Raw genomic sequence first — 21,980 nt, 5'->3', positions numbered from 1 at the left:
TTGCACCATGTTTGACATTCTTAAGATATGCAGGCAAAAAAAACTTAAAACGTACATAGACATGTTTTACTTTCTAAAAACTTATGCTTGTAGTTTAGAAATATGAAGATGTGGAGATACATACAGATATGTATCTTATGATTAAGATACTACAGATATGATACATATGATTCATACAGATATGAAGACACTTTACCCAAAAATTAGAACAAGACCTTGAATTACCCTTACAAATTACTTCTAGCAGCAAATGCTCTGCATCAGACTAGACTCGCCCCCATCCTCTCTAGACGTGCAACTAAATCCCTCTCTAGAGCATTAATGGAAACTGATGGAAGAAGTATAGTCCTTTTCTCAAAGAGGTCAGTTCAAGTTTGGCACCCGAAACCCTACTACGTGCAACTAAACCCTCTACAGAGTTTTGATGGATGCAGATGGCAGTAATATAGTCCTTTTCTAAAAGAAGTCAGCTCTAGTTTGGCACCTAAAACCCTAGTTGTAGCTGTTGAGACTGTTTGTTTGAATTTTACAACACTCTCATTTTCCAAGAGATCTGAATGGGAGCAGGGTCTAGAAAGACACGAACATCAGCATATCAGCAAGTTTGGTCGGGATCCGACGCTTACTTCTGGTAGATATGCTGATGACATGCATTCAGGGATCCATTCCCTCATCACCCAGGGTTTGAGTCGATATTGGGCTCCACAAAGTTACAACTAGGAGCTCAATCGTCACTTCTGGATAAGTTTGTTAGAAGTTAAAGAACCCTTCTAGTAGATATCCTAAAATGATTTTAGGAATCTCTCTTATATTGGTCAGCTTCGTCCAGGACCTCATTGCCTCTAATCAAGGTATGTTTAAGTCCAAAAACCTATTTTATTAGATGTCCCGACGACAAGAATAATGGACCTCCACAGAGATAAGTCAAATCAGCTCTTGACCAGTAAAAAACACAACATTGAAATCAGCTCTCGACTGGCATCAAGCTATGTTGAAATTCGACAGCAATTCCGAAGGCCAATAACTCTTTTTTTCCACAAAATGTGATTGATATCTTACGTTCTAGTTGACATCGCTACAAACAGAATTTAAGAACTGATCCCCCCCCCTATAGACAGTGAATCAGCCATGGACTCTCAAGAAAGCCAGCACCCTTCGTGTATATATCCTAACAAGAAGTTGGGGACTCATTGCAGCCAAAAAGGTTTGATTGGATTCAGACCCCAAAAGACAACACAAGCAAACTAATCTACATCTTTAACCGCCTTTTATTCAATTTGACATGCTGTTATGTATATTTTCTCATTACAGGATTTTAGGTCCATACCCCAAAGACAAAGGATCAGGTTGAATCCAAAGAACGCGTAAATAGGACATCAGCAACTAATTCCCAATAAGTTTGATAAAATATCTTATAGTCTTTCCAGGTACACGTCTTTATAAAAAAATTTAAGGAATACCTCATCCCCACTTAGCTTGAATTGGGCACAAAAAATGGATCTATCTTCCTTTGTCCGCCCTTATCTCAAAATGCTTGTCCGGTTTGACACCCTGATCTTTCGAAGGAAGAGACAGATAAAATAGAATCCGTCCAAAGAAGAGCACCACGAACAATTTTAAAAGAAGGTAAGGTTCTATACTCTCTTCTTCTAAAAAAAAGGCTAGGTTAGAAATACTTAAGGACAGGAGGGGTATGTTATGCCTACATTTTTAAAAAAAGGGATTAACAAACCCTCACACAGAGAACATTTTCGCCAAAAGACATTCCCCATCCAGATTGCGCCCGCATCCGGTTGTTTCTGAACCGGTTCCTATCTCGTCTCTCATTTGTTTTTTATTAAAAAATTTTGTCACCTACATTAGAGAAAAAGTCGACGAAAAATCCCATTTTTCCTTTGTTCAGACGTTGCCCCTGTATTTTATATGTTCGCTTGCTTCTTTTTCCTTTATGCGCTTTCAATTTCATCTTAATGTTTTCATATGTTTTTTTTTGTTTTATTTATCTTTATCTTCTAACATGCTACAACCTGTATATATATATATATATATATATATATATATATATATATATATATTTTCTTTTTGACGAATTTGATGAAATTATTATTTCAGATACTGGCTAGTGTATTGATTCTTCATTCTGACCATTTAATCTTTGTATTTGCTTGCCATTTTTAAGTTTGTCGTTGCTTTTTCAGTTCATTTTTTGTCTTTGCGTATTGACCCCCAAAATAAAATTCAGCCCTTTGGGGCTTGCGATAATAATTTATTTAAATAAATATCTTATTTTATCTTTTCAGACTTGACGATCCCTTTTGATAGATATACTGATTACAATAACAAAGGAACAACACTCAAATACCCCCCCCCCCTAAACCGCCGATTCACATTCAAATTTCCAAAACACAAAGTTAAAGCTCTAGACCAACGACCCCTTTTGTAGGTATAATGGTAACAAGATTGTTGAAAAATAACTTCCCCCACCTAAGAGCAAAACTCAGCAAGATTTTTTCAGTATGGCTCCAAGCTAAAGCTTTCTATGTACACCCATGTCAGAAAACCTAATGAAATTGGATTTTCACAAAAAGCAAAAACTCAGAATGCGGGAAATTGAGATCCAAGTTTTCGGAATTATTTTCTGAAAACCTAAAAAAGATACAGAGTTTCGACCTTGGGGGTTCAAAGTGATACTTCCAATTTCTATAAAAGCCTGACGTTGTTTGATCCCTCGTGACATTGCTTTCTGAGTTAGGACAGTTTTGTTTCATTTCTTATTTGGTGGGCTAGAAAATAAGAAATTAATTTTAAATTCTGCAAAATTAAAAAAAAAAATGCAAAAGCTTCTTTTCTTGTTCGGTTCACGGTTAACCATTATGAACAGTTTTCAAAGTTTTGCATCTTTTCGTTGTTAAGTTACAGCTGATCCTTTATGGCCTAACAAAAGAAGGCTTAACAATCTGGCTTTATGTCATATGATATGCTAAACAACATTTAGCATGTCCGCAACTTTTTGGGAAATACCACCCCTGGATCCTTCACAGTACATACACGGCAAAATTCTTATAGATTACAGATTTTCTTACGAAACATAGTTTGGAATACTAATTTTTAAATAAAGGAATAATTTCAATATTTGATTTGCAGTGGGGTTGGGAGTACAGTCTCCCTTTTTGTTAATACTGCATTAATTTGGCCAGTTCAAAGTTAGAATTTTAATCTTTACAAACACATCCAACAAATTCATTTCGCAAATTAGAAGCTTACCTTGTGTAGTGTTAATATCGGGCTTATCAGCTCGATTAAAAAAAAAAATTGTCTCTTCAAATTTGAAACTAGTGCAGTTTTCTGACAGTTTTTCGTCATGATTCCATAAAAAAAAAAATTTGTAATTTAGGCGACCAACAAGAAAAAAGAAAGGTTGGTGCAATGATTTACTCTTGGAAATTATAAGCTTAAAGATAGCAACCAGACAAGTCAGATTGTCAGGATGGGAATAAATGTCAAAATTTAAGTGCCAGTGTCCCAAGCTTGTTTCCAAGGACGATTTTTTATTTTACTCTGAAGAAAATATTTTCTTTCCAATTCACAATGATTGGAGGCTATTTCTTTGTACGTTATTAACTCTTGAAAAAAATGACTTTTATCCCCGGTAATATTAACTGAAAACTAAAAGAAACAAGAGACATATTAACAGGACTTTTTACAGCCACTTTTACAACCCACTTTTTACAGCCTCATTTAAAACCAAGTACGAATTCAAGTAGAGAGGGAGGGGGTAAACGTCAGCCTCAAAATTTTTTAGAGCATAGGTATACATAGTCCTGCCCATTCAAAGCATAAATGGAAGAAGCCTTTTGAAAGGGAGGGGGTGGATAAAAAAAGTGACATTTTTATAGCCTTTTTACAGCCTCATTGCAAAACTAAGTATGAATTCGTCACAGCTGAACTCAACTGTCGTAGCACATAATCCAAAATTTTCAAAAACTATAACTGAGCCGTGTTACCAGATATCTGGTTAACAATTCCACCACCGTAAAAGCCCAATTTTTCTATTGAAAATGCCCCGGATGAAGAATTTTCCTACAGAAAAATGTGTCACTTTGAAAAATTCAATGCGCAACTCTCTCAAAAAATTGTCAAACGACACAAATGCGCCCCATCTGGCAGCTTTGTAACCGAGACGTGTAACATCGTTGCCACATCCAAAGGTCATATCTGACATTTACAAGTTTTTTAGATAATTGTAAAAACCGTCTGTAAGCTGTTTCCATAGCGAGGATGTCTGACCGAACAGATATTACCCGGTTTATCTCCTATTGAGAAAAGCTTAGCAAACGGTTTTGGACATTATCGCAGAAAACATCTAACGTCAGACGTAAAACGTCAGATATGACCACTAGGTGTGGCAGCAAAACAATCACTATTTGAAATAAAATTGGTGGCCAAGGAAAAACAAATACCTGAAAAGAGGCACTTATTTTACGTTTTCAAAAAAACTGAACCCTTTAACTCAGTGTTTCCCAACCTCTTTCGGGCTATGCCAGAACTAGATATTCCCAAAATCCTGACGCTCCCTCTCATGATATTAAAATATTAATATTCAAAATTTTACATGAAGGAAGCTGAAAAGGTCATTAACTCGACATCTTTTTTGGGTCGTCCTTTAAGCATTTTTCATGCTAAGGAAAAATATTGTCAGTATAAAACAGTTTTTATACAAAATATGATGTTATTGCAATGCTATCATGTATATTTTTTCAAATGAAAAATATACATTTTTTCTTTTAAATTAAGGCTCTGAAGTATCGTGAGCCAAAGGGTGCATGTCCTGCCATCGACCCACCAAAATAATGCCACACTCCTCAGGTGGGGCCTGCACCTCACCTTACGAGTCATGGCTCTAAATCAACGACAACAATCTTGATAGTGGATGGGCAAGGTATGACAAGGCAAATTACAGAACAGATACTTTTCAATAAAAAAGGCTTCTTCTAAGACTGTATTTAGCAATCCTTATATTGGTATAAGGATTAGTGGATATGCGATGTTTGTCCATGATCCTTATTTTGTCCGAGGTTCTATCTAATATCTTTGGTCTAAGCTTATAGATCTTTGATACAAAAAATTGATTTAACCTTGGAGTGTTGAGCTTTTTTTTATTGGCAATACGCATGTCTTTCGAACAGTTACACACTTCTTAGCCGCTAAGGACTACTTTTGTAATAGTAATAGTAAAATATGAGAATTAACGGGCAGGTGCTTGAAATTTTTAATGATTATATCCATCGATTAATTTCTTCTCAAGCCTGAGAACCATGCAATAGCCACGCCCGTCCTAAGACTGAATTATAATAAGGCTAAATCCTGACTAAGAAAGTGAAACTGGTCGCAGCGTTGAGGCACCCGACACCAGCACAGTAACAAGCAATCCTACCCCATTCCATCCAGTTTTCCCTCAAGATTGCTTTTCGAGAAATGCCTAAAGGCTGAAGTGATTTTACATTATTTTATACCAACTTTATTTGGGCCGTCCAACCTTTCACTGACCCACTCAACTGCCGTCTGGCGTTAGTATCCAAGCCCCTCCCAGGACTGAAATAAACCATTTCTTTTTTTTCAGCTCTGTTTTGTAAATTTATTTATGATCTAATAGTTTTTCTTATGTTTGCATAATGTTTGCATTTATATCGTTTTAAATTATTCACTTAAGTGGATTGCAAAAACCATTGATACCTCTTTCCTCCTGTTGTTCCTTTATTGTTTTACCTTTTTTTTTTCTTTGCCTTTGTCCCTGTACTTGTTTGTTATTATTTTTATTCCCTTTGAACCTAGTAGTTTATTATTGTTCTTTGTTCTTGCAGTTGTTTTCTCCATTGTTGCCTATATGTCTTACCTTTCAATCCACCCTCTCTTACTTCAGCCTGCTTGTATGGATATTGTGTTCATTTGTAAAGTTAATGTATACATTTGTCATGTGTATTATATATGGGTGATTTCTCCTTTCTTTTGAATTCTTCTATTCTTAATTCAGTTATATTTGATCAACCAAGTAGTGCTGGTAGACAAGAGGCACACACTTTTGACCCTCTCCTTAAATCTATGGTTAGTTCTAGCTGCAATTATCACACCACCATTGATTATTGTGATAACATTTTGCCCTCAATCTCTTCAAATAGTTGCTTTAATGTATTTTGTTTGAATGTGCGTGGAATAAGAGATAAGTGGGACAGTCTTAAATCGTATTTGTGGTCTAATAATTCTTGCCCTTTTGATGTCATAGGCTTGACAGAAACATGGTTATCTGATAGTGATAATTTTACAGCTTATGATACGGATGGTTATATTGCTATTCACGTCCCTAGAATGGTAACAAAGTGTTCTGGAGGTATTTCTTTGTTTATAAAATCTAATATTGAATTTTGTAGAAGATCTGACCTTGAATCCTTGTTTACTTCAGTGGTGTCTAATAGTAAGACAGTTTATTCTCTTGTCATTGATCTGAAAAGCCAGTTTGCATGTGATACTGTTTGTTTGTTTTATAAGCCCCCTCCTTTTCCAACACATCTGTTCTGTGATTTGCTTGATCAGCTTTCCGGTGTGGGGACTTTCTCTAAAAAACGAATTTGTGTTTTGGGAGACTTTAATTGCAATATGTTAAATGTTGGATCAAATGATGAATGTGACCATCTTTTTTATGTATTTTCTTCTTCAGGGCTACTTCCTTCAATTTTTTTTCCTTCTCGCATTGACCCTTCAAGAAATTCTGCCACTTTAATAGATAATATTTTCACTTCTCATTCTCCTAATTTGAAGTTCTCTTCTGGTCTTGTTTTCACTGATCTTTCTGATCACTTTCCTATTTATGTATCACTATTTGTGCCTAAAACTGAGATTACTGTGGATGAGAAAGGTAAGTCTTCTTTTAGAACTTTTACAGAAAGAAATTTCTAATTTAATACATGGTCTTCAGAGCAATGATTGGTCTAGTGTTCTTGAAGCTAATGATGCTGATTGTGCAACTAGATTATTTTTGTGTCGTATGGAAACTCTGTTGGATAAGCATTTTCTTCTTAGAAATAAGCCAAGGAATTTTACACCCAAATGCCCATGGATGTCAAGAGGTCTGATCAATGCAACCCATATGAAGGCGTTTTTGGTTCAAGGCCGCATGTAAAAGTAAGACACAGGATGATCTTTTGAAGTATAAACATTACAAAAATGTGCTCACTTCTTCAGTTCGTTTAGCAAAAAAGGTGTATTTTTCGCGTCGAATTAATGAATGCAAGGGGAATTTGCGCAAGGTTTGGACTGTAATTAACGAAGCTCTCTCTCGCAAAAAACTCAAACATTCCTCTACATGTCTTTATAGAAATGCTGATGGATCTGTTGTGGACAAAAAATCCTCAGCGAGTGCCTTCAATTCGTACTTCACCACACTTCCTTCAGTTCTATTTCCAACCCCGAGTAGAGTAAGTTGTTTTCCCTTGGCAAAGAAGTCTTTTTTCCTTTCCCCATGTAGTACTACTGAGATTTCTAGAATTATTTCTCAACTTCCTAGCAGTCGTTCAGTTGATAGTTTTGGTTTGAGTAATAATGTCCTTAAAAAAATTAGTCAGTTTGTTTCTCATCCGATTTCACACATAACTAACCTCTCTCTTTCTTCTGGTATTTTCCCTCATTCATTTAAAGTTGCTACTGTTCTACCTTTGCACAAAAAAGGTGATTCGTCTCTAATTTCAAACTGCAGACCTATTTCTCTTCTTCCCGTCATCTCAAAGGTTGTTGAAAAAGTAGTGTATCGTCGACTCTCTTCATTTGTATTTAGTACTAATTCGACTGATGGATATTCTCTCATCACTAACCATCAGTATGGTTTTCGTCCCTCATTCTCTACCTTACATGCACTTACTGATGCTACAGAGTTTTTGCGTGTTAATCTGGACAAGGGCTTGTGTGTTTTGGGTCTATTTCTTGACTTTTCAAAGGCCTTTGATATGGTTGACCACAATGTTCTCCTATCTAAACTATTCTTATTTGGTATGCATGGAGTCCCACTAGAATGGTTTAGGTCCTACCTCTCAGATAGATCTCAGTATGTTTTGGTTAACCGTATTTCTTCCACTACTTTGCCTGTATTGAAAGGTGTCCCACAAGGCTCTGTGCTTGGACCACTTTTGTTTCTAATCTACATTAATGATCTTGTTGATGGTCTTCATCCCCATGTTCACCCTGTTCTTTTTGCTGATGACAGTAACTTTTTCATTGCTTCGGTGGACCTGCCATCTGCCACTTCTATAGCTCAAGGTCTTCTTGATAAAGTAAAGGATTGGTGCTGGTCAAATGGTATGGCTCTTAACATCCGAAAGAGTGCCATTGTCAACTTTAGGACCCCTTACCGTATGAGAGACGTACAGGAGCCAATCACCCTGACTTTTGGGAATGATATTATACCACAAGCTACTATGGTGAAATTTCTTGGTGTGTATCTTGACTGTTTTCTTTCTTTTAAACCGCATATAACTCACACCCGTTCCTTAATCCTCCGCCATTCTTCAATGTTGCACCGGATTAATTCATTTCTTCCTCCTGATATTATGGTTTCTCTTTATTATGCTTTTATTCATCCTTACCTTTCTTATTGCTGCTCTGTCTGGGGCAATACTAATAAATCTCTTCTCTGCTCACTTCAAGGAGCCCAAAATAGGGCAGTGAAGGCTACTTTTCTTCTCCCTCGGCTTTACCCTTCCTCTGATCTTTATAATGATACTGGAATAGCTCCGCTGGATCATATTATAGGTAAAAGTACTCTTTATTTAGCGCATTCTGCTTTTCTAGGTACTCTTCCACCGACCCTGCAGCAGTTTTTCTCAAGGACAGGCTCAGGTAGGTACTTTTCTTCTTTGCGTAATTCTTCTCGACGATTTATTTTACCAAAACAATCCTCTGCAGCAGCTCAGTGGTCTCCTGTATATCAGTCAATTCTATTATGGAACTCCAACCCTTCGGATGTCCTTCTTTTTCTTTCTGCAAAGGCATTATTTCGTCGGGTCTTTCCAGTTCAATAATTTTTGTCTCTCTTTTTAATTCTATCCCAATTTGTATGTCACTTCTCATCTTTTAAAGTCATTTTCAGCTATATGTTAAATCTCCTTCTAAATCTTCTATCTGTTAAATGTCCTTGTCTTGTTCCAGTGTTTTTTTTTGTTTTTTTTGTATATATTTTATAAAAGTGTTTTATTCTTGTTCTCTGTGGCCCATTACAAGCAAAGATTCTTGGGCCTATTAACTGATTTACTTTTGTAATAGTTTTTCTTTTAGTATTAATAAATTGATTGAAGTCACTGGGTTATAATAACTCAACGCTGGATTGGGCTCAGTATTGCTGCGGTTTCCTATCGACGTGAACCTAAAAGGAAGAGGAAAATAACTGAAAGGAAAACAACTTTGTTTGTGGGGGGTGGAAGGGGCCTACATATACCTGATTCTACATGGTCTACCTGGATCTATCTGGGTGGTCCTGGATATACCTGGATGTTCCAGGTAGATGAATCCAGGATAAGATGTATCATGGTAGACCCAGGATACATTCCTGAGAATACCTATGTTGAAATCGAAGAACCATTGTTTTGATTGGGCTGATTCTGCAGAAGGCGTGCCAAGTAAAGCAAAGCTAAAACATATAAAAACCCTTGAAAATAATTTTTACTGTAAAAAAAAATCCTAAAGCGCTTTGTGATTCTGCAGTGTCCCCTATTGGATATGAGAAATGGGGAAAAATAGGTTGTTGATTTCACCGAAATTGGTAGCTTTCATCTCACGTACACGATCAATGCGAACTTTTTTGTTGGGTACCATGACAACTTCAAGTACACTGGAATTGCTTATTGTCTAAAGAGGAAATGACTACTTTTCTGCCAAAAAAAAAAAAAAAAAAATGAATGATATCGTATTTTATGAGTCTAACCTTTTTCAATGTAGAAATCACACGCTCCATGCCAAACACTATGCATTATTTTGAAAGTTCAAAAATTAGTGCATTCAAAATCTTGGGACCGAGTATAGAAAGACTGAAGTCCCTGAAGAAGGACAGAAGCTCTAACGTATTTTATTGTGCCACGTAGACGACTTTATTTCCCAATATTTAAAATCTTATACAATAAATTTTTTTTCTAAGATTATTTACTCCACCAATCATGTCTTAAAATGCTACAAAGATAAAATTAATCACCAACTTAACTCAATAGCCGATAGCCACCAAGACCGAACCATCTTGTGCTTATTCTTAGAGCACCCCAACCCCAAATACATAGCACTTCCTTCTTTTTTGTAGTCACTATAACGAAGGCTAACATGAATAAAATCTGTAAATGTCAGATATTTATGATTTTGAGTTAAATTTAATCTCGGAGCAGCAGAATACCGGGCGTTCAAATCTGAATGACTTTTGTCATTTGTAAGTCCAAGAACGAGACCTAACCTAACCTGAACAGATTTTTAGTAAAACATGGAAGTGTCCTATCCACAGAAGCGTTAATTCCTGCGACACACCTATGAAGCCATGAGAAATTTGAAATTATTCGACATGTAAGGACAATTTTTTTCTTCCTTGAAACAATACGATAATATAAATGTTTTTAAATATAATTGCGTCTTTGGTACCTGGACCGCTCTTTGGGATCTAAAATAGGGGTAGTAGTGTGCTAATTTTGGGACCGAAGAATATGTGAAGTTGGAATAGCAGCTTACTAATTAGGATATCCAACACAGTAAGTATATACCATGATATTATCTCCTTTTATTTAAAGAGTTTCTTGAGTTCTTTATAAATTATACCAATTAAATAGTTTGTCTATTCTGACAATAGTATAAATTTGGTTATGGCGTGTAGGGTCTCTGTGGAAATTTTTTTCTGTATTTTCCCTGGGCCATAGCAACCATGGATGCTTCGTAGCAAACCTAATTTTTATTCTTATGACTTCTTTGTTTCTCGGGAAAGGGGGAGGGGGTTGGAGGTAACACGTTAATGAATACGTCCTCCCAGGTTTCTTCAATATACATTACTGAATTATGTTTCCACAAGAAAACTTTTTTTCATGCAATGACCTTTGACATTGGTCAAGGGTCATGGTGCATGATAGCTGCACCATCATGTTGTTAACATTATTTTATTGATTATTCCAATACTGAATTGAGCAATCGGCTTTTTCGATTTTAGATACCTTTAAATGTTCTTAGATAGCAAAATTAGCAGGCTGTTGCGCCGACTTAAGTTCTGTAGAAGCCCAATCTGGGTATCAAAGAGCGGCTTTTGTTTGACTGAAAATGAAATGAATGAAAATCAAAAGTCTAATGCATATTCAATGTGTGTTTTATGGTCGTCTTCCATTTTTGTGTCATTTTTCAAGACACTTGTGTCTTGATGAATAAATATGACAGATACCCTATCTAGTCAATTCAAACCTTGTCAAGTTTTTCATCAACGTTGCTGGATGTGGCTATCCGCCTGATGTGGACTGTTTTGCATTTATTCATGCTTACAGTGAGGACAATGAAGAAACTTTTCCGTGCTATTATAGTCACAAGAAAGGTATTGCCTAACCTTAGCATTAACATTACCTTAACCTTAACATTTAGGCGTGGACTGAGGAAGTTAGATTAAGATGCAATGTAAAAAGAATACGAGAGTCAATTGAGATCATTTCATATTGAAAGCCAAGGTCCTGCCTAGCTGAGAACTGAAGTAGTTACAGAACGAATTTTATACCCTTAAAAACTCAGAATTTATCACTAAAAAACAAATATGTAGCTCACAGTCATTTTGAATTTATAGACCAAGGCAAATAAAGAGTTATGGAGTCGGGGATACAGTTGCTCAAGCCATAAAGCCTAAATGTCATCTGACGATTTTGGACTTTTGAGATAATTGTAAAACCCCTTTGTTAAGCTGTTTTCTAGGACAAGATCTGCAGGGTAATGGATGTTCGATCAAACGGTTTCAGCGGTGGCAGCATTCCTTATATGCAGTCCGTTTATAAGACCTAAACGCCAAATCTGACGTTTTCGGGCTTTTAAGATAATTGTAAAACCCGTTCGTTAAGCTGTTCTCAAAGAGAACAGCTGTTCAACGAGAACAGCAATAGAGAACAGCTGTTCAAAGAGATCAAGGCAATGTATGTTCGATCGGACGGTTTTAGGGGTGGCAGTTTTCCTTATATGCAGTCCTTTTCTAAGGCCTTACGGCCATTTATGACGTTTTTGAGCTTTTAATATAACTGTAAAACCCGTTAGTTAAGCTATTCTCAGAGAGAAAACCAGCAGGGTAATGTATATTCGATCCAACAGTTTCAGGACTGGCAGCGTTCCTTATATTCAGTCCATTTCTAAGGCCTACAGGCCACATATGACATTTTTGGGCTTAAAAAATTATTCCAAATCCCATTTTTAAGTTATTTTCAAAGAGAAAATCAGAAGGGAAATGTATGTATGAGCAAATGGTTTGAGGGGTGGCAGTGTTCCTTATATGGAGTCCGTTTCTAAGGCCTAAAGGCCATATCTGACGTGCTCGGACTTCAAATATTAGTCTAAAAACCATTTTTAAGCTATTTCCAAAGAGAAGATCAGCAGGGCTTTGATACTTCTGATATATCTTGCCCAGGGGATCCTCACTTTAAAAACTGCTTAATAAAGTGTTTCAGCAATTATCTGAAAAAGGATGGAAATTTCAGATACGAACTTTAGGTATGAAAACAACGAGGCATCAGGAACACTGCCACCCCCAGAACCTCCGCTAATGGGTGGTATGAATTGATAACAATTTTCTACATATGATGTAGGACACCTGAGAACTAATATTAAAACCCATCAGGCTACCTTAACATTTGACAGGGGCGATTACCTGCCACTCTTTACTCAGCTCAATCATTACCCGTTAAAACAGAAATGGCATGTCATCACAATATAAAAAAAACAAAAAACAATAGAATTAAGACAGATATTCTATCCGACACGAACCAACCTCACCATTCTGAAGATTGTTGACAACGGTGACCTCAACGTGGAAACACGAAGTATATTCACTAATGGTGCATCCTACCAAACACGAACTCCAAATTGGCACTGTGCCAAACCAATTTTAGCACGACTTTCTATAATTATACACTCAGCTTTTTTAAGTTTTAAAAAGAAAGTCTGAAGAGCAGGGTCAATAGTCAAAGGTAAATAGACAAAAAATATAAAGAGGGCAACACTAGCTGCTAATAAACACAATTTGAACTCATTGTTTGTATAGAAATTACAAGCACGGGTAAAATACCGAAGAAACATATTTGCAAAGATTCACTAAAATTAACTATGAGACCAGATACCAAAATAAATAGAATATTGAACTAAAATTGGAATTCTTTGAAGCAATCATCTGCAGAACGAAAAGTTGACTGCATGCAATCCTTAGGGGCTACTCATTCCTTTCCTAGAGGCTCAACTTGTATTGAATAAACATTTGTCTTAACAAAGAAAGTTGCCTAGCAAAGATTAGATTTGCTCTACAACGCAGAATACATAATTGGCATGGCAAACGATTGGGGGGAGGCATGAATATCGGAAAAATAATTTATATATATATATATATATATATATATATATATATATATATATATATATATATATATATATACATATATATATATATATATATATATATATATATATATAAATATATATATTTATATATATATAAAAATTGGGACACCCAAATGTGCCATCCAAAATTTGACACCCAGATAGACACCCAAAATGTGCCATCCTCTGAAAGAATTGGATCATTGTGGGACTTCTTGCCTTTACACCTTATCTGCGACTTAGAATAAAGAAGTTGATGTTCCTTTTTGTTCTATGGTCTTTAAGTTTTTTTCTTCTTCTTTTTGCATTACTCTGCTTTTCTTTTTTTTGTATATGTGAGTGGGCACAAATAAAGAATTATTAGCATTAATGTTATTATTTTCTCAAACACAATCATAAAAGCAAATACAATGTAAAGAGAAATCAACTTAAGATGTTGTTGGCTTATTATTAAATTGACAACAAATAAAAATTTCAGTGAATTCAACGAATAGAGATTACTTTATAAAATATATAATTTTTGCACCGATTGCTGGAATCTAGTAGAGAGTGAACCAGAGCCCATAGAAAAGGAAAGTTTAAAAACGATTCTTGAACCACAATGTCTAGCAACAAAATTATTATTTAAAACTGATTAAGGACGGCAACAATTATTTTGATTAATATTAACAATAAAACTTTATTGTGAAAATTTGTTGAAATTTCGAAAAAGAAAACCTGAAACCCATCAAAAATGGAACCCAATCAAAGCAAAAAGCGTGCCATTGGGATTAACTTGGTCAAAAAGCCTTGTACAGGAGAATTACAGTTCACCGCCTAACAAGGAACCGTACTTTTTTCGTGAGAAGCACTGATACGTCAACTTTATTTTTTTTCCACGGACGATGGTTTCAAATCAGTGGTTGTAGAATGTTGGATGATGGCTCATTTAAAAAAGATGGCCATATCCAAAGTTTTTAAGTCACAAACGAGATTGTTTTCAACTGTTATAATTAAAATTGTTATCCCAAAATATTGATTTGACACCACGTCAAGCCATCCATAGGCCCATGAATGCCCAACCCCCCATTACACTTCCTGGCTGAAGGGTCAAGAAACGGAGATCAGCACCGCCGGAACGGACTGTAAAGTCTAATGCCGTTTCCTTTACCTTTTTTTTACCATGGAATGATAAGTTGCCCTCAATTCGTTTTGGCCTTTAAAAAGGCCATCACATTTTTTATATAGCCCTATATGACAAAAAGGAAATTCAAAGAAACTTAATTATACTTCAATGTAAATTCAACTGTTTTAGACCTACTTACCTCCTCCCATCCCGCAATTTCAATACAACAAACATAAAAGTAAAAGTACAAGACATAAGCTAATAATAGGAGGGCCTTAACCGCATTCATTGGAGGTCAGCTAGACCTGAAAACAGAAACGCAAAAATAATTACTAATTTCATTTAATATATCCCAACTTGCTGAAAGTAAAACAAAGCTTAGCCTTTATCATATAATCCGCAATAGGGCAAGGATAATTTTCTCAATAATGTCCATATTATGTTATAATTCCAGTCAAGAATTGGATTGACTCTCATTACTTGCGGCCAATCCGAGTCTGTCATCTAGAAATAAAGAAGAAAATTAAAAAGGAAAAAGTAACAGGGGTAGGACTATCCAAAAGCTTCCATATTTTCCAGCTTTTACTATTAAAGCTTTTACCAGCTTTTACCCTCTTTGGCTATTTTTTGAATTGAGTTAATTTATTTAGGTTGTATTAGAATCGTATGTTTATGATTGCTTTTTTTTGTATAGTCCACGGTTTTATCGTTGTATTTTGTGGGTTATAAATAAATGTTATTATTATCGCAATGATTTGGCAATTACCGACGAATGTGAAGAAATGGGAGTGCTAATCTAACCTAATTCACTAAAAGTAGTATTACTGAGCTCTCCTTAAGTAATTTCATCTCCGGCAAACACACACACAAAAAAGAAAAATTGCCACAAGAATATTACCATAGATGCTATGAGAGAGGGGTTACAAAAACACCATATTTTTTTTCTCCATTGTGGAAAGTATGAAAGAGCAAAAGGACTCAGGTCAAACGAACCTAAGATCATTCGAGACGACAAGAAAGTATAGTGTTCAGCTATGAATAATAAAAATAAACGGCCTTTAGATACAAGAGAGCATAGTCGTGTTTCACTGTGTAAGTGAAGCGACCGTGTAAGTATTGGTATTACATTATCAATGTTACTTCCTCCCACTTATACAACACCTCTCATGTTACCTTACAATACCGAACAAGAGTCGAGTTCAACAAGGTCTACTTTATGACCTGACCTTGATTTGTTACCGAATGCAATTAAGAGTGTCTGTTATAAACGATGATTTATATAGTGCCTTACTATTCCAAGTGAACTAGCTCGTGGATCGTAGATTGAGGGGGTTTCTCAGTAATTTTACAGACCACCAAGTAATATTGATTTCAGTACTGCTATCCAGGTGTAATTATGCTTGCATTAATCATGAATGATACGTAATTCATGTGTGTGTGTGTGTAATTCAATTGATCACTTGAATTGCTTTAGCCAAAAAATCACGGGGGAAAAGGCCCAACCTTCTGTCGGGGAAGACGCAGTTCAATAGCTATTAGGAAGATTTGGAGTAAACGACTCAACTCTTACAAGATTTTTTACTTTCATTTTTAATTACTTTCTTAGCTATTACTATGATAATAATGCTTCTTTTATTCTTTCACCTAAGATACTCGAATAACTTTCTCAGTATCAATGACAATCTGTACAAAATTCCCTTTTCCCCTTCTTTATCCCCCTTATCGATTTTCTCAGTTTCCATATATTGAGAGAACGTATAGCTTCGGCAAGAGAGAGCTTCTGTGATATCCCATAATTATAGAATAAGTAACATGCTACAACTTTTTCATAGAAATTACGGACAACTTTAGGCCCAAGACTTAATGATAGTCAAAACTTAAAGCAGAAGACTTAATGATGGTCAAAACTGATGGTAACGATAGGCACAAACGCAATTCTCTACTAACAAAGTAGTTCGACCAAACTTAGCATGTCTATCATAAAAAACGATTTAGAAGTTTCTTCATGACAATCCCTTAAATAAGGGACTAATTGGTTAAAACTTTAGGCGGAAAACTTGATGACAGACACAAACGCAATTTCTTACAAATTAAATGGTTCAACCATATTCTTATGACAGCCCATTAAGTAACGCTACTAAACAGGTTGCAAACTAAGTAATGTATGCACCAACCGTATACTGTAAAACTACGAACTGTTACTAAGTATAGTATTACAGAAGAATATAGTAATAGCATACTAAGATTATTTAAAAATGATAGTCACCAATACTATTCTGTAACAGCTAAAATGGGCAGCCAGCATATAGCTGAATACGCCTGATAGCAATATGACCGAGGTTAACTTCAGAGTTAATTTACTGTAACTACATACAATATAAGAAAATAAGTTGTTTTTTTTTCAATTCGATTGACTAAAAGTACATGGCAATCGCCTAACCACAAGAGCCCCAAAAAATTACTAGACATTGATTAAAAAAGTTTGAAATCTAACTGAAGGGAGATACCTACCGTTGATTCCCCTTTCCTCACCACAATTATCGGAGTAAGCAAGACTTCGATTTCCTATTCACTTGGAACTACTTACGGGGCGTTACGACCTATCGTCATGTGTTGGTCCAATCCCACCCGAAGTTATTACATACTGAAATCGTTGAGAAAAGTCTTTAACTTCACTTGCAATCTCATCTATGCCATCACTTATAGTGGATATCTTTCCAACTTTTACACCAAGTTTATACAATCTTTGACACAAAAAGTGGGAATTGGTGTCTTGGGTTTGACCCTTTAAGATTTCATCACCAATAACAATGATGCCAACTGTATAACAACTGATGACATTATAGCTCTCTTAGGAATAAGTGTGTGGCTTTTCAAGCGGAGTTTTAGCCCATTCAATAGCATCTAGGAAAAGAAAAACAAGCTAAATTTTTAAACTGAAAAGTTAACACAGCTTTTTATTCCTTAAGCACATTCCCAGCAGTAAAGCAGAATATAATATTGAATGGATAAAACAGATGTCATTAGTTTAGACACCTATCTTACATTTCGAACATTCTAATTAGCCCATTGAACAGCATCTATGAAAAGAAAGACGAGCTTAATTTTTAAATTAAAAAGTTAACACACCTTTTTATTCCTCAAGCACATTACCAGCAGTAAGGCAGAGGATAAGTTTGAATGGATAAAACAGATGTCATTAGATTAAACAGCTATCTTACATTAGAACATTCTGATCAGCTCATTGAATAGCATCTATGAAAAGAAAAACGAGCTTAATTTTTAAACTGAAAAATCAACACAGCTTTTTATTTCTCAAGCACATTCCCACAGAAGATAAGATTTAATGGATAAAACAGATGTTATTAGTTTAGACAACTATCTTACATTTAAACATTCTGATTAAGAAGAAGTATGAGGCTGTTCAAGTCAAGTTTTCGCACATTCAAGGTGTCCAGAAAAACAATAAATTAATTTTTAAACTGAAAATTCCACACAGTTTTGTCTTTCTCAAGTAAATTCCAAGCAGTAAAGCAGAAGCTTGGATTGAATGGATAAAATGGATACTGCAACATTAAACAGCTATCTTAGATTATTCAGTTCTCTTGGGCAGGAGCTTGAGGCTTTTAACCCAGATAAACCATCCATGAAATGAATAAGCAGCCTGGATTTTAAATTATAAAAATAGTACAACTTTTGTTAATCCAGCATATCTTCGGCAATAAAGCGGAAGATTAGATTGAAAGGACAAAACGGATAGTGCTAGCATGAACAGATTTTGTGGCATGCAACATCTAGCTGCAAAAAATTAGAACAATTGGAGTGGCGTATTATTCAAAATGATTTAAAAATATGCGTGAAAATTAAAAGAGACCCAAAAACCTAATAATAGAAATTTCTTGTACATAAAGTAAGAACTTTATTATTGTTTTTGTATTATTGTTGTTCTGCAATTACCCTTGGGTTATATCTGACCCCATAAGGAGGAGGGGAGGGAGGTATATTGACATGAGAGCAAATTTTTATATTTGAAAACAGTATTGAATTAAAACTCTAAATGATGTTACTCTTTTGTTGCCACAGTGTCTTCACAAGAAGACCCATAGACTAGGGTAAGACCATCCATTTCTGGCTAAAATATAAATGTGTTATACTTGGAAAACTACCAACACAATGTGGAAAATTGCAACTAGGTTATGTCTACCCTCAGGGATGTTATTTGGGGGGGGGGGCAAGAAAGTATTTGCCCCTCCCCAATAATGTGGAGAAAAAATTATTATATATCCCATGCCCCTTGACTATCTGGATATTGACCCCTCTTGCCCCCACCCCTAATAAAAATGCTGGAGATTTGCCCCTGTCTACCCTAACCTTGTCTTACAGATAGGTGAGTTTCAAGCAACATATTACTATTGAGCTTCTGGCTAGGCCATAACTACGCAATAGAAAAATCAGAAAGAAATAATAAAAGTTTATGCATTGATAATACATGAATGGAAATAACAATAATTTATTATAGAAAGAACAGACAAAAAAGTAAGAAGAACCAGGCCCAAGACAAAATTTATTTAACAAAAAAAAAGACTCATGGATCAAATATGAAACCTGTAACCCAGTTTGTGAAACTAGCTATTCTAGCACCATTTTGTCGGGTCATAGTTTTAGCTTTTTTGTGCTGTTTTTTTTTTTCGAGTTTCCTGTAGTGGTGCTGTAAGTGACGAAAACTTAGTGTTCCTGACCTCGCTTAGTAATATTTTCACACAAATTACACACGAGAAGATCGCTTTATTTGAGCTTTATTCACCTGCTTGGTGGTAGCGCCATCTATACACAACATCCATACATTAACCTAGATGACGCTTGCGTTGTTGAGGCTCTAGACCATCTATCGATTATTTAGTTATTTCATCTCCCTATGGACTTTTACTGAAAATATTTCTATAATCAGAACTTGAATTATTTGACAACTAATTATCAATTGGATAAGACATTGTGAAAACATCTAAGTGATTTTCACTGCTTCAGTGTTGCCACTGCTCGACTTTCGCTGTCCAGTGTTGCTACTACTTGACTCGAGTCCCAAAGCAACTATTGTGATATGTCGAAACCAAAAAACTATTGTCGAGTGCCGACTGCTTGTAACCACAAATTCTGTCCAATGCGTGACAGAATGCGGCCGCTGGTACCCCGCAGGCGTTAATAAGTGCGCCCAAATCAGGCTAAAGGACCATTCTGGCGAATGGTTATGCATGGACTGTCTTGCAAAAACAATCCCCGTGACTCCGAGGTCGCAAGCATCTCAATCCCCACAAAAGCCTAGTGCGAAAGACCTGTAAGAGGAAGCGGAATTGGCACCTCTTTACCACAAATTACTACGGGACCTAAAACCAACTCTGAACTACTAAAAGGGACTAAGCCGTCTGCAGTAAGTGTAGACATTCCCAACTATGAATCCGAAATAATCCGTCTAAGTGAGAAAATTAAGACCCTGGAAGCAAGTCTATCGGCATGTCAAGCAGAAAATCAAGAAATCCGGACAAGGCACTCAACGTTTCTGTCAGAAATGGAGGAAAAAAAACAATCAAATTAAAGTATTGACAGGTCATCTGGAGATTAAAGACTGTCTTATAGCCAAGAACAAGAAATTAACAAGAACCCTTGGTGGCTATCGAAACCCGCCCTTGTAACCTTTCGCTAACCTCCCATGACCAAGTTACCCAGTCAAAGCAAACGGACAAAGATATCACTGTTGCTAACCGAAATGCACCCCTTGATAATGAAGGGCAAAACATAACATCTAGCCCAAGCGTAGCCCACGGCCGTGCAATCTTATCAGACGAAATGAATCCTGGTGATACGTCATCAGCTAGTGCAAATGCACCCCCTCCGACGCTCGTAGAGAAAAGTGACGTAAGAACATACGACGGTAAAACAGACAGTACCACTCGTAAATATAGCACATTTTGCCGGTTCTTTGAACGAGGGTTTTACAGACTGAAGAAAAAGTGTCGGTTTTTGCATATATGCTTAAATTTCAGATCAAAATGTTGCAACAAAAATGATTGCAGTTTTGACCACGTAGATTTGTGCAGTGTTTTAACTTGTACCAACAGAGAATGCGTTTTTGCTCATGTCACTCCTGACTTTCAGACAACAAGTGGGCGTGTGCTAACGAGCACGCCATTATCACTCCCTGGTGGACACGCTTACCGGTGTCAGCGACAACTTTGCGAATATCAGGCAAAAAATAGTTTCCAATCCCTGCCAAGCTTTCAATCACCAGAATTCAATCCCCAAAGAAACCCCCCCTCCCTGAATACCCCTACTTCAGTATCTCCTTTTTGTTTCCCTCCCCCTCCCATACGCACTTTTCCCCCACCTTTTCCACCATGCCGTGGCATAAACGTTTTCGAAATTTTCAGAAAGCAAGCAGAATGATCCATGCGTATTAGCTCAATGTAGGGTTTCCAAAACTTCAAAATAATGAGACGAAAGTTAATATATTTTCTGCTCCTCTGTCACCGTTTCCGTCTCGTAACCGTTTTGCAACCCTTCATGATGAATCAGATAGCCTAGTTATTGCAACAAATGAGCCTGAAGTTTTTCTCCTGCCTAAAAAGACCTTCCCAAAACAGACAAAAGTAAACAAACGTAAAGTTGTTGAAAAAGAAGTCCCTCAATCACATTTTCATTTTCCTTCTCTTTCAACTTTAAATGCGGAAAGTCTCAACATTGATAAAATGGGTGAACTTGAGGGTTATGTTCAAGTAATCGGAGCTGATATTATTACAGTTACAGAAGTGCATAAACCAAGTCCTGAACATCTTACAATACAAGGTTACAAATAATTTACTAAAACTAAGACATCAGAATCATCTGTTAGGTAAGAATGGAGGCGGCGTAGCGTGTTTAGTACATGAGCAGTTGGCACCGCGGCTACTACAGATTCCCCATATTGATGATGATGATGAAATGATTTGGATAATGATTCGACCAAAAAAGCTTCCGAGATCTGTAACTGGTATTGTTATTGGAGTGTTTTATTGCTCACCCGGTATGGCACCTTTCCAAAAAAAGGTCTTTGCTGAAAAGTTAGATTTGTGTGTTGATTTTAGTACTTCTAAGTACCTGAATGTTGGAATTTGCGTCACTGGTGATAAGAACGATCTAAGAATTGAAAGCTTCCTCAGAAGTCAAGGACTAAAGCAGATAGTAAAGTTTTAAAGCAGATAGTAAAGTTTCCGACTACTAAAGGTAA

At 36.1% G+C, this 21,980-nt stretch overlaps 1 protein-coding gene across 10 annotated transcripts in view; it reads right to left on the bottom strand.

Annotated features, from left to right (window-relative positions):
* LOC136043567 (uncharacterized) overlaps positions 1-21,980 on the bottom strand; it is a 187,309-nt gene that overhangs the window by 148,639 nt on the left and 16,690 nt on the right. For 3 of the 10 annotated variants that reach the window (XR_010621664.1, XR_010621667.1, XR_010621648.1), the window contains 2 exons: positions 17,234-17,626; positions 15,049-15,226 (listed from right to left, as the gene is read on the bottom strand). The exons of 3 other annotated variants lie outside the window; for them this stretch is intronic. The gene's annotated coding sequence lies outside the window, so the exon portion shown is untranslated. Of the gene's footprint in view, positions 1-15,048; positions 15,227-17,233; positions 17,627-17,851; positions 17,978-21,980 lie in introns of those variants that run through there. 4 more of the 10 variants (XR_010621669.1, XR_010621658.1, XR_010621668.1 and 1 more) reach the window with 2 other exon arrangements.

Source organism: Artemia franciscana, chromosome 2, assembly GCF_032884065.1.
Source record: "Artemia franciscana chromosome 2, ASM3288406v1, whole genome shotgun sequence".
NCBI lineage: Eukaryota > Metazoa > Arthropoda > Branchiopoda > Anostraca > Artemiidae > Artemia > Artemia franciscana.
The sequence above is the reverse complement of the archived record's forward strand: the minus strand, read 5'-3'. Positions and strand labels throughout refer to the sequence as shown.